Source organism: Pistacia vera, unplaced genomic scaffold, assembly GCF_008641045.1.
Source record: "Pistacia vera cultivar Batoury unplaced genomic scaffold, PisVer_v2 Contig942, whole genome shotgun sequence".
Lineage (NCBI taxonomy): Eukaryota > Viridiplantae > Streptophyta > Magnoliopsida > Sapindales > Anacardiaceae > Pistacia > Pistacia vera.
The window spans coordinates 135901-147784 of record NW_022196826.1 but is presented as its reverse complement, the minus strand read 5'-3'; positions in this window follow the sequence as shown (position 1 = coordinate 147784).

Sequence of the window (11884 nt, the reverse complement as noted above, 5' to 3'; positions counted from 1 at the left end):
ACTGCCGCACCCGCAGGCGCGGACTTCTTCTAGGCCGTGCTTTTGGCCGCACTTTTCTGAAGGCCGCCAGCATGCGTGGCGACCTCTTTGGCCGATCCCCCATGACACCTTTTTCTTCTCCAAGCCATCGTGTTGCTCGGCTGCTTTACCTACTCCAGAGCCTACAGTTGGCTCGGGCGTCTTCTTCGCTGTCCCTATAAGGGGCTCTGTGGCTCTCTTTTCACCAACCGCCTTAAAGGCAGTCGCGGATTTCTTCACGCTTGGGCGCTCTGCCAGCTCACCCTCGGCACACTTGGTGTCGGTAACATCTGTAGACTGTTTTTTCACCGAGGCAGCCAGCGCCTTCTGGGCAGCCACTGACATTGCCGTTTTCTTCTTAAGACTCTTAGGTTTTTCAGCCTACATGTCTACAAGGAAAAAGGAAAACTAGTTAGCGATCAATTTGCGCGGGAAATCAAATGCGAGTAAGCAACAACTTGCCTTTTTTCAAGAGTGCTAAAAATCTGGCCTCGTCCCTACAAAAGTTGTACGTCTTTAGATGAGGAAGCGTAAGAAGCTCATGGACGTTGCACTAACTATCGAGAAGATCGCTAAAACGCCGCAGCCTATGCAAGCTCACCGTAAGGCGATAGTTCTGCTCAACATTAACTGCAATAAAAAGAAATTCGATTAAATAATAAAGCAAAGTTCAAAATTTGTCCTCGCGTACATGAGCGACCAAAGCCTTACTCGCTTCTGGAGTAAAGACACCACTCGTCCCAGCTTCATAGAAGAAGAATTGGAAGTCCCACTGCAGGAGCTTCTTCGGGAGATCAATCAGCCCGTTGAAACTTACTTTGCTCATCTTGGAAAGGTAGTACGTCTGGCCTTGCCCCTTTTTGAGCCTATACAGGTGTACAAGCTCTTCAACGGACGGCTCACCTAGCTCAGCGATCATGTGCGTGATATATACCCTGGTAATGATCAAGTAGGAGTTGGCCGTTAGTTAGAGAAGAGCGATGTCGAATCTCCTCAACACTTTATCGATGAAAGGGTGCGAGGGAATGGATACCTCACACCTGAGGAGGGTCTCGGAAGTTGCCACCCATCTGGCTGAAGGGTTCTTCCGAGAGTGTTCCTCTAGGGCCATCAGGTTGAGCTGCAGCGCATAGGTTGCCCTGATGCTTTCAAGATCCCCGAGGGTGATCGAGGATTGGGGCTCTTTCCGTAGCCTATGAACTAGGCAAAGCGGGGATTAAGCCAGTTGGATCGAAGCACGGTCGAACAAGCCTGCAGTGTTGGGTTCCAAACTTCTCGCAACAAACTCTTCAGATATCTCAGGGGACACATCCCCTAGTACTGCCGAGCCAACCGGTGAATCGAACATTCGATCTATTGTGCAACTACTAGACGAGGACATGGTTAAAGCTTGACTCTAGGTATTTTAAAAAATAAGCGAACATGTGTTAGAGCTCGAACAACTCGGCGACCATTCCACATTCGCTTCCATCTCAAGAACACAAAGTAGCTTGCTCAACATAACGAGGTCACGCGACCTACCCAGGACACCGACGGCCACCGCAGTTAAACCCCTTTAAAACCCGAGACTGCCAAAAACGCACTCCAAAAACCCTACTAAAATCACAAAACAACCAATGTGGCCATTACAGCAGCTACCCTTTAGCATAAAAGTCAAAAAAATGAGCAAGGAAGGGAAAGAAATCTTACCAGGATAAAGGAACGCGTTGAGAACTCGTAAGAAAGACCACCGCGACAACGAGAAAGCAACGGCAAGGAAAAGCAGGAGGGTGCAAGAACTTTTAGAATAATTGTTCTGAATATTCATCACCTTTTATAGTGATTTTTGCATGGAAGATGAAAGGGCGAAGTTCAATCCCGACCATCGACTCGCAATCGATCCTAGCCCTTCATTCGTTGAGCAATCTTAGCGCTTGGACGTGGCCATGTGTCGACCATCCATGAGGTGCGATGAACTGTCAGAAATGATAACCGTCACCGCACGATGTCTCAACTTCGTGCGTGAACAGCTGTCATCAACCACATGCGATGAAACTTAACTAACAAATGCTGTCGCATTTAATGCGACACGACCACACGAAAATTACATTTATACCCTGACTTTTTGTATTCTGAGTTTTGACAGATGGCGCAGGTAATAATGTCCAAGTGTGAAGAACATCGACCAGACATGAGGTCGACCATGGAAGCTTGATCGAGCATGCTCTCAGAGACTCACTATTGCAATCGAGTTTGGCGTCAGATCGAGCAAGTCTTCGAAGCCTAAAACAAGCATCGAACACTAGGAGGCAGATGTTGTGTGTGGTTTTTCCGCCAAGCTCGAGCGATGCGAGGATATAGCTCAACCCAGAATGACCTCGGTGACTGTGATTGATCGACCTAGCATAAGCTCGTCAAGCCGTAGCTCAAACTAGCACAAGCTAGTCGCAAACAACCCGCATGATCATTCAACCGATTCCCAGATAACTTCAGTTTCCAGATATTGCGGGAACGATCAGATTAACAGCAATATTTGCGCCCAATCGCAAGAATATCAAAGTTGTAGTTCAAATCAATTGTAATCCCTTTATTTTCGCTCTTTCCTTTATGTAAATCTTGTATATATACCTCTGAAACGATGAGGAGGGGGATACGAATTCTAGATTAAAACTACATTGTAAGCTCTCACAGCATATAAGCAAAACGCAGTGGACGTAGGCAATTTAACTTTGCCAAACCACTTTAAAAGTCCTTTTTGTTACTTATTTTCTAGCATTCCCATTCACCCATCGCTGATTACCCGTAATCACACACACATCGGTTCCGATCCCAACAAAGTCGATCGGATCTCGTTGGTTGGTACAGATTTTTGTATCAATAATGACAATACTATAAAGAAGAATAGCAGCCATTGAAGTGAAGAAGTTGAAGAGTTCTTCATGTTTACGGCAATGTACTTTGCCGTAGAAGATGAAGTTAAAAGGTTCATTTTGTTTTTTGAAATGGATGCAAAGCACATCCTTTTATACTATTACATCCAGACTTAGATTTATGTGTCATTCTGTATCTGCTAAATCAGACTGTACAGCCCGCAAAAGGCAGCATATATTGTCAATTTGAATCCATATTTGTATAATTGTCTCCTAAGTTGCATAGTTGAATATATATTATTTTTTTTCCATTTCTTTTTATGGTTAGTTATACTTTTTAGGGTGGCCATAGGTTGGTTTTCTTAAAATCTCCAAATAAATAATGTATTATGTTTTTTCTGATCAATACACGAAGGAAACACATATTCTTCATCTTCTTCTAAATTTATCAAGGGGTGTCAAAAGTTTATACTGAACCCTCCCTTAGCTCGTCTTGGCCACTTGGCCGTCTTTGCTGCGAAAGCTCCCTATTCATTCTACTTGGGCATTAATTGTTTATTCAATTTTCTTTCCTCTCATGCCTTCAATGTCAAGCTGCTTAATTTTGAACAAATATAGTAATAATGATTTCGATTACTTTTTGTTAATGCTTGATTTTGACACCAACTAATTGCACGCGGGAAATGCTGAGCTAACTCAGAAGACACATGTGTATATGGGGATGATGGGTTGAATAAGAGATGAAGAACAATGTTTAAAGTAGTTCAGATGCTTAAATAAGTGAATCCTACGTCCACTGGTATTGTATTAAAATATGAGATCAGGTCACGTTCAACGAGCTGACTTATAGCTTAGAGAATACAAGTGAATACACGAAAGAGAGAGAGAGAGAGAGAGAGAGAGGGAGAGAGAGAGAGAGAGAGAGAGAGAATGTATGCTATTTCAGAGAAAAATTAGCTAATCCTACAAACGGGAGAGGAGCCCTCTATTTATAGTGGGATGAATTGAGGTAATGATTACTAAATTTGTGAGTGGGTCAGATTGCCGTGCAAATCCTTCTTTGTGTCCTGTTGCTCACCTACTCGAGTGATTTCCTCGACTTGTGTAAGGATTAGACACGTGGAACATCTCCAACCTTTTGCCAATCTGGCGCACACCCACTGCACTAGCAGGAGCATGCCGCTCACGTCAGCATGCGACGTGGCTGCGTCTGAATGGTTGTAGAACCTACCTAAGCTCTGACCGCCCACGCTAACAAGGCTTAGCGTCAGCCCTACTTTTTCAAGCATAACAGAAGTCCCCTAATTTTTAAGGTTTGAGGATCGAACCTTTAGAACTACACAATTATGCCTTGATTTGATGCGTCGAATGGACACTAGTCGATCCGACCTGGTTGCAAAGAAGCCGCGAAAACATTCCCATGCAAGCGACCTGAAATAATCTTCCTCAAGGTCCGCGACCTATTCTAGATCTTGTCCAGTGCCATAATGATGATTCTGGTCTTCGACCGAGGTTCTCGACCTGATTACACTTGGCAAATTTTTTGTTGAAAGCACAATCACGTCGCTTCGCAACTGACATACGACGACGGCAAAGAGTCATGTCGCTTTGCGACTGACATGGTGAAGAGTGTTTAATGTAACGACCTCTTCAGATGTTATCCGTTGCACTTTTGCTGCTGATACATTAAATGAAACACCTTATGCTCTGACAAACGTGTCATGTGCGCAATAAGCGCCAACCATGCGCATTAAATGCGAGCCATGCTAAAACGACATTCCCTATCAGAGCATGAAATGCGGATGTGAGCGCATTTAATGTGGAGGAGGGAAACGAACTGTCGCTTGAGTGTTTCAACGGAAAAGAACGACAATTTGGTTTCTCAAAATGTGACGGTCACTCTTCTTCGCTAATTAGCGACACGTGGTCGCAATCAATGGTGAGAAGTGATTTCCGCTCAAACGTCGTTTGACTTCAGGAAAACCAAATGCCACTTCCTTCACTATGAAATCTCAGGCTCACCTCAAGTAATTGCACAATATTCACTTCTTCAAAGAAAGCAATAAACTTTTGTGAGCCTTGGTTTTTCGTCTTTCAGACTGGTGCGCGCTTGACGCTCAGAGCAGGAGGATCAATCTGCATACTCAAGAGGTAAGGATGATTCTTCTATTACTTTCCTTTTTCTGTTTTTTGACAATAGCCATGCGGTGACGATGATCGTTTACTGGTGGTTGGCTGGAGAATAAGTTTTCTCCTAGGGTTTGAGCCATTGGGGGTAGCTCAAGGATTCTTTTAGGGTTTTAGGGAGGAAGTATTTTTTTTTTCCTCCACGTCATCGTACGAAACAGTGTACGACAACTAAGTGATTCCTGCATGTCGCTTTTTTCAGACCGCAGAAGAATGGACCCTTCAACGACCAAGACAGATGAGGGAACCAACTCGCCAGTGTAGGATGCCCTAACGAGTCCCTCTTAGGAGATTCTATCGGCAATCACTGCCGAGGAGATTCAAAGGGTGGTAGACCAATACGCTCTTAGCGTAGAGGTCTTCCAACATAGAATATACACAGCTCGGAATCCGCCAGAAGGAATGGCTACAATCTCCGAGAATATTTTTAAGAGTGGAGGGTTGATTCCTTTCCACCCATTCGTTAGGTCAGTCCTAGATCACTTCGGGATCGCACCGCTACAGCTTACGCCGAATGTGTATATGATAGTCATGGCTATGTACATCGCATGCAGCGAAAACGGTTTGGGCGAGCTAACCACGCTAAAGCTTGGTTGCACGTATATCTTGAAAAAGAGTAAGGACAGGGATTCTTTTTTCCGCTCAAAGTGACCTACGATCGAAGCGGGAATACATAGTTACCCCAACAATATCGGGCATACGAGATGAAGTTTTTCTTCTTTCGATATGATGGCATTTGCCAATTTTAGGAGCTGAATAGGTTCTCCTTTCTTTGATTTCGCGAATTTCCTTTTAGTCTTTGCTAACGAGCTTTTGTTTCTTTGCAGTTAACAAGACAACCATGTTATCGGCTCTCGAGGATCCTGACAGAATCACTGCTTTCGGCTTTTTGCCCGAAGAGAGTTGTAACGCAAGACTACTCGTGACAACTACAAACTTGCGGAGATACGGTTTCTTTAATCCCGAGGCGAACTTAGAGACCATAGCGAGTGAGTACCATAATCTTAGCTTGTTCTTTTTTAACTTTGCATGCAGTGAACTGTTTTACTAACGATGTTCGCATGCAACGACCATGCCTCCCAAAGTGCCCAAGTCGCCGCAACCAAGGCAGTTCACCTTCCCCCGAGTAAACATCACCGGACCGGCTGGACCGGCTCCCAACTGTCCCTCCATCGGAAGGACACTGATGGGTGCTCCGGCTCGACCTGCAAGCGCTCCCCAACCTTCGGTTGTTCGCCCGAAACATAAGACCATGGCCCAAAAGTCCAAGAAGTGAAAGCAACTTCAAGCCGAAGAGTCAGAATTCGAATCGGAGGGCCTAAGCGTTCAGCCCAAGAGGTCGTAGTCTTACCAAGCGTTCCGCTTGGGAGGGTCTTGCAAGGGCACAACCAACATCTCTATTGCTCCAGGGGGCCGCGAACAAGGCAGAATGAGGCCACGGATCCTGGGAGGAGACCGGGCAAGGAACCAGCGGGCGAGACGCTACCTGCTGCAGGCATGGGCACGAGCACAGCCGTACTGGACTCGATGGGGTAACTTTTGGATCATCTATAGCCGGTGGTTTTTACCCTGTTGGAGTGTAGGCTCGCAGAGGTGTTCGAAAAGTTCGTGGCCTACAACCCCGTGGACCTGATGTTCACATCCATTCAGCACCTGAGCTAGGTAAAACGAGTTGTCCTCGGTGAGAACTTTACATTTACTCTTTTCAGTAGAAAGGAAACTAACTTTTTACTCTCTTCGTTCACAAGCCCTGCTCTCCATGCACTTGTCCTTGCAGAAGGTTTAGCTGGGAACTACTGAGGGGCTGGTCGAGCTGAGAGAAGAGAACGCGCAACTTAAACGGGACTTAGAAGCCACTCAAGTAGAGAAAGACTTATCCACCGTTCAGGCAAATCAGTATCTGTCTAAAAGGAATGTTGCTCTTCGCGCGGTGGACTATCAGAAGGCCGAGCTGGAGAAGCGAGGAGAGGAAGTAAAGGAGCTCAAAATGACAGTGGCCAGACTCACCAAGGAGGCTGGTGAGAAAGAAAAGGAGCTACAAACGAACTCCGAGCTGGCCTTGCGAGCAGAACGGGAAAGGGCAAAGCTGTGGGAGACCACCGAGAAGCAAAGGTGGGCGCTTAAGGCTAAACTCCAACTCAACCAGGGTCGCGTCGCTTCGCTAACCGAAGAGATGCAGCGACAAGAGTTAGAGATCAAGAAGAGGGCTGCTGAATGGGCAATTCAGTCCATTTATGCCCTACGGCCGAAGAATCCTGCCATCGATCTGACCGACCTCCTGGACGAATACCAAGACATCCTTGCCTCCATGGCACGGATTGAGGCAGAAGAGGTAGCCCGACGACCTGACCCGGGAGAGCATTTGGAGTATGTCCCAGAAGAGCTTGTGGCCGGCCTGGTGGTTGGCGACCAGCTTGGGGACGCTGAGGTCGCACCTCCGGGACCTGGGGATGAAAGCTAATGATTGCCTTTGCTTTTGGACTGCCCTTTCTATGCTCGCTTTTTTTTACTTCTTTTTATTTTTATCATAATAAATAAAGACATCGCTTTCTAAATCTTTTGTGAGTACTTATAATTTTTCGTACCCCACAAACATTACACATGAGGCCGCATTCTAACTGCTTACAATAGCATTTGTACAAATAATATCTATGCGAACAGAATTGTATACATGTAGAAAAAGCGATTACAAAAGAACTTATATTATTTACAGAGCTTGAGAAAAGTAACAATCTTTACAAGGAAAAAAAAAGAGTTCGAAATTACTGATAATATGGGCGGAGATGCTTAGCATTCCAAGCTTGCGGTACTTCAGAACCGTTCAACCTTTTGAGGTGATAAGTCCCCGGTCTTATCACTCTGGCAATGCGATACAGGTCTTCCCAATTCGGCCCCAATACTCCCGTACTCGGTTCTCTCGTACCGAGAAGGACTTCCTTTAGAACGAGTTCACCAACCTGGAAGTCTCTTCTTCTAACCTTAGAGTCAAAGAACCTTTTCGTGCGCTGCTGATAGGCCACTATTCTTAACTAAGCCTTGCTGCGATGTTCTTCGACTAAATCCAGACTTGCGCGCATAAGCGCCTCATTGTCTGTTTCATTGAACAGGTCTCTCCGAAGTGAACCAGTTCCTACCTCCATAGGGATCATTGTTTCATAGCCATATGCTAGAGAGAATGGTGTTTCTGAGGTAAATGTTCTCGAGGTTGTCCTGTATGCCCATAAGACTTCAGGGAAGTCGTCGACCCAATTCCCCTTGGCTACACCAAGTTTGGCCTTCAGAGTGTGCTTAATGGTTTTGTTGACAGCTTCAACCTGACCATTTGCTTACGATCTTGCGACTGAGGCAAATTTCTTATGGATACCCAGCTTGTCGCAAAACTGCTTGAATTCCTCGTTATCGAATTGTTTCCCGTTATCAAAGATGAGAATATGAGGAATCCCATAGCGGCACACAATGTTTTTTAAGACAAAATCCTTAAGCTTTTTAGTGATGATCGCGGCCAATGGCTCTGCTTCGACCCACTTTGTGAAGTAGTCTACCGCGACCACCGCATACTTGACTCTCCCTTTACCAACTGGCATGGGTCCGATGAGATCGATTCCCCACATGGAGAATGGCCAGGGGCTGGTCATGGTTATCAACTGGTGGGAAGGAGCTCGCGGTATGTTCGCGAACCGCTGGCACTTATCACACTTTTTAACCAAGTTATAGGTGTCTTCTTAAATCAGTGGCCAGTAATAGCCTTAACGAACAACTTTGTTGGCGAGGGATTGTGCGGCCATGTGATTACGACAGATCCCTTCATATATCTCCCTCATGATATAGTCTACTTCCTCATCGGTTACACATCGGAGGAGAGGGGCGCTAAAACCTCGCTTGTACAGCTGATCTCCTATGAATGTGTAATGAGCAACTCTGGTTCGCAGGGTTCTTGCCTCGACCTTGTCATTGGGCAAGGTCCCATCTTAGAGATACTGAATGATAGGGGTCATCCAGGAGACTAACTCGGTCACATTCATGGCCTGTTCGGGTGACCTGATACTGAGGGCCTATATGAAACGAACAGGAATGCTCTCTAGCGCGTCCGAGTCCAGCGATGAGGCTATCTTTGCCAAGGCATCCGCGATAGAATTCCTGTCTCTAGGGATCTGCGTGATCATGAAGTGCTTAAATGGCTCAAGTGCGGCCTTAGCTTTCTTTAGATAGCCGATCATGTTTTCTTCCTTGGCTTGATACTCCCCCAAAATCTGGTTGACAACCAACATGGAGTCACTGTGGATGCTGATCACGGTTGATCCCATCTCTTTTGTCAATCACAATCCAGCGAGCAGAGCTTCATAGTCAGCCTCATTGTTGGTCGCTTTGAACCCGAAACAGAGAATGCCATGAATGCGAGTCCCTTCAAGACTTAGGAGGAGAAGGCTTGCCTCGGCCCTTTTCCTGTTCGATGACCCATCGACATAGAGGCTCCAGGTCGATAGGTTCTAAACAGTTTCCTGGGTGACTTCACTGGCTTGTTGCTCGGATTCCTTTATTGGATGATATGAGAATTCTGAGATGAAATCGGCAACAGCCTGCCCTTTAATGGTTGCTTTTGGTCTATATTGCAGATCAAACTATATTAGTTCCATGGCCTACTTGAGCAATTTACCCGATGCCTCTGGCTTCTGAAGGACTTGCCTGAGCAGGTAGTTAGTCAATACATGGATTGTGTGGGCGTGGAAGTAAGGTCACAACTTTCTGGAGGCGATTAGTAGGGCGTAAGCCAATCGCTCCATTTCCAGATACCGCATCTTGGCATCCAGCAGACGCTTGCTTGTGTAGTATACTGGTCATTGAACCCTGTTCTCTTCTCGAACTAAAGCTGCACTGGCCGTGTACTAGTAGACGGACAAATACAGGAGGAGAATTTCTTCCGGGAGAAGTTTGGACAGAAGAGGTGGCTTTCCGAAGTGCTCTTTAATGCTCTAGAATGCCTGTTCGCACTCGGGAGTCCACTCAAACTTCTTATTGGCCCGGAGTATATTGAAGAATGGCAAGCAGCGATCTATTGCCCTTGATATGAAGCGACTGAGTGCCGCTATTTGCCTATTGAGACTCTGAACCTGTTTTCGGTTGGTCAGGTTTTTCATGTCGAGGAGAGCTTGGATTTTCTCGGGGTTGATCTCTATTCCCCTCTAATTAACCATGTACCTCGAAAATTTTCCTTAGGATACTCCGAATGAACATTTGAGAGGAATGAGCTTCATTCTATACTTTCAGAGTATGCCAAACATCTCAGCGAGATGTGCTATGTGATCTGAAGTGACATGCGATTTGACCAGCATGTCATCAACATAGACTTCCATCGACTTTCCGATCTGCTCGGAAAACATCCGGTTAACCAGTCGTTGGTAGGTAGCTCCAGCATTTTTTAGGCCGAAGGGCATAACCCTGTAGTAATACAAGCCTCGATCTGTAACAAAGGAGGTATGCTTTTCGCCAAGCACATACATCAGAATCTGATTGTATCCCGAGTAGGCGTCTATAAAACTCAACAGCTCGTGCCCAGAGGTGGCATCAACGAGCTGGTCAATCTTTGGCAGGGGAAAGTTGTCTTTAGGATAGGCTTTGTTGAGGTCGGTGAAGTCAACGAACGTCCGCCATTTGCCATTGGGCTTCTTTACCAAAACCGGGTTGGCAACCCAGCTCAGGTAGAGCTCCTCTTGGATGGATCCATTTTGAAGGAGATTATCTACCTCAATTTTCAAGGTAGCATATCGCTCCGGATCCATTGTTCTTATCTTCTGACGGACCGGCCTGGCTTCATTATTGATGTTCAAAGCATGGAAAATGATATTCGAGTTGATCCCGACCATGTCGGCATGTGTCCATGCGAACACATCGATATTTTCCTTAAGGAATCTAGTCAGGTCGCTAGCGAGCTAGGGGTTGAGATTGTTTCCGATCCTCAACACTCGACTCAGCTCGGCTCATTCTGGTCAACTGACACTTCAGATAAAACCTCAACCGGCCCACTGGAAGGGCATTCTTGGATACGAGGATCCATATTATCCTCGGCTGGGCCAGGCTATGGTTCGACCTGGCTGATCGCCATTGCTTGTTCGGGAATGCCATGTGGAGTGTCTTTTCCCCTACACGCCATCTACACTGCCCTTACATAGTAGTCGTGAGACGCGCGCTGAGATCTGCTTACTTCCCCTATCCCCGTCGGAGTGGGAAACTTCATCTTGAGATGGTAAATCAAATTGACTGCTTTGAAGTTTCTCAGTAGAGGTCGCCCGAGGATGCCATTGAAAGCGCACGAGCAATCCACTACTAAGAACTCAGTGATCTTGTTCACCTCGTCGGAGTCACCCAATGTGATCGGGAGTGAGATCGTCCCCTCAAGGATCAGGTGATCCCGGTGAAACCATAAATAGGGATAGAGGCAAGCTTCAGGTCGACCTTATCCAATTTCATTATTTCGAAAGCTCGCCAAAACAGGATGTTTACAGCGCTTCCGTTATCCACTAACATTCTGTGGACGTCGCAACGCTCTATCTGGGGCGTGATGACGAGAGCGTCGTCATGGGGATGATGCAATCGGACTGCATCTTTTTCCAAGAAAGTGATTTCCTCTTCCCTACGAACCTTTGACGGTCGCGGTGTCATGTTCATTACACGGATGGGGTCGTGATTGGCTGCACTAGCATACCTCTCTTGGGCACCTCACGAATTCCCTCCGAGGTGTGGTCCCCTAAAGATTATCCCTGCGCTGCAGATACCCTTGCGACCACGACGCTTCTTACCCGGTTCCTCCTTATTTTTCTCCCGCACAAAAGCGG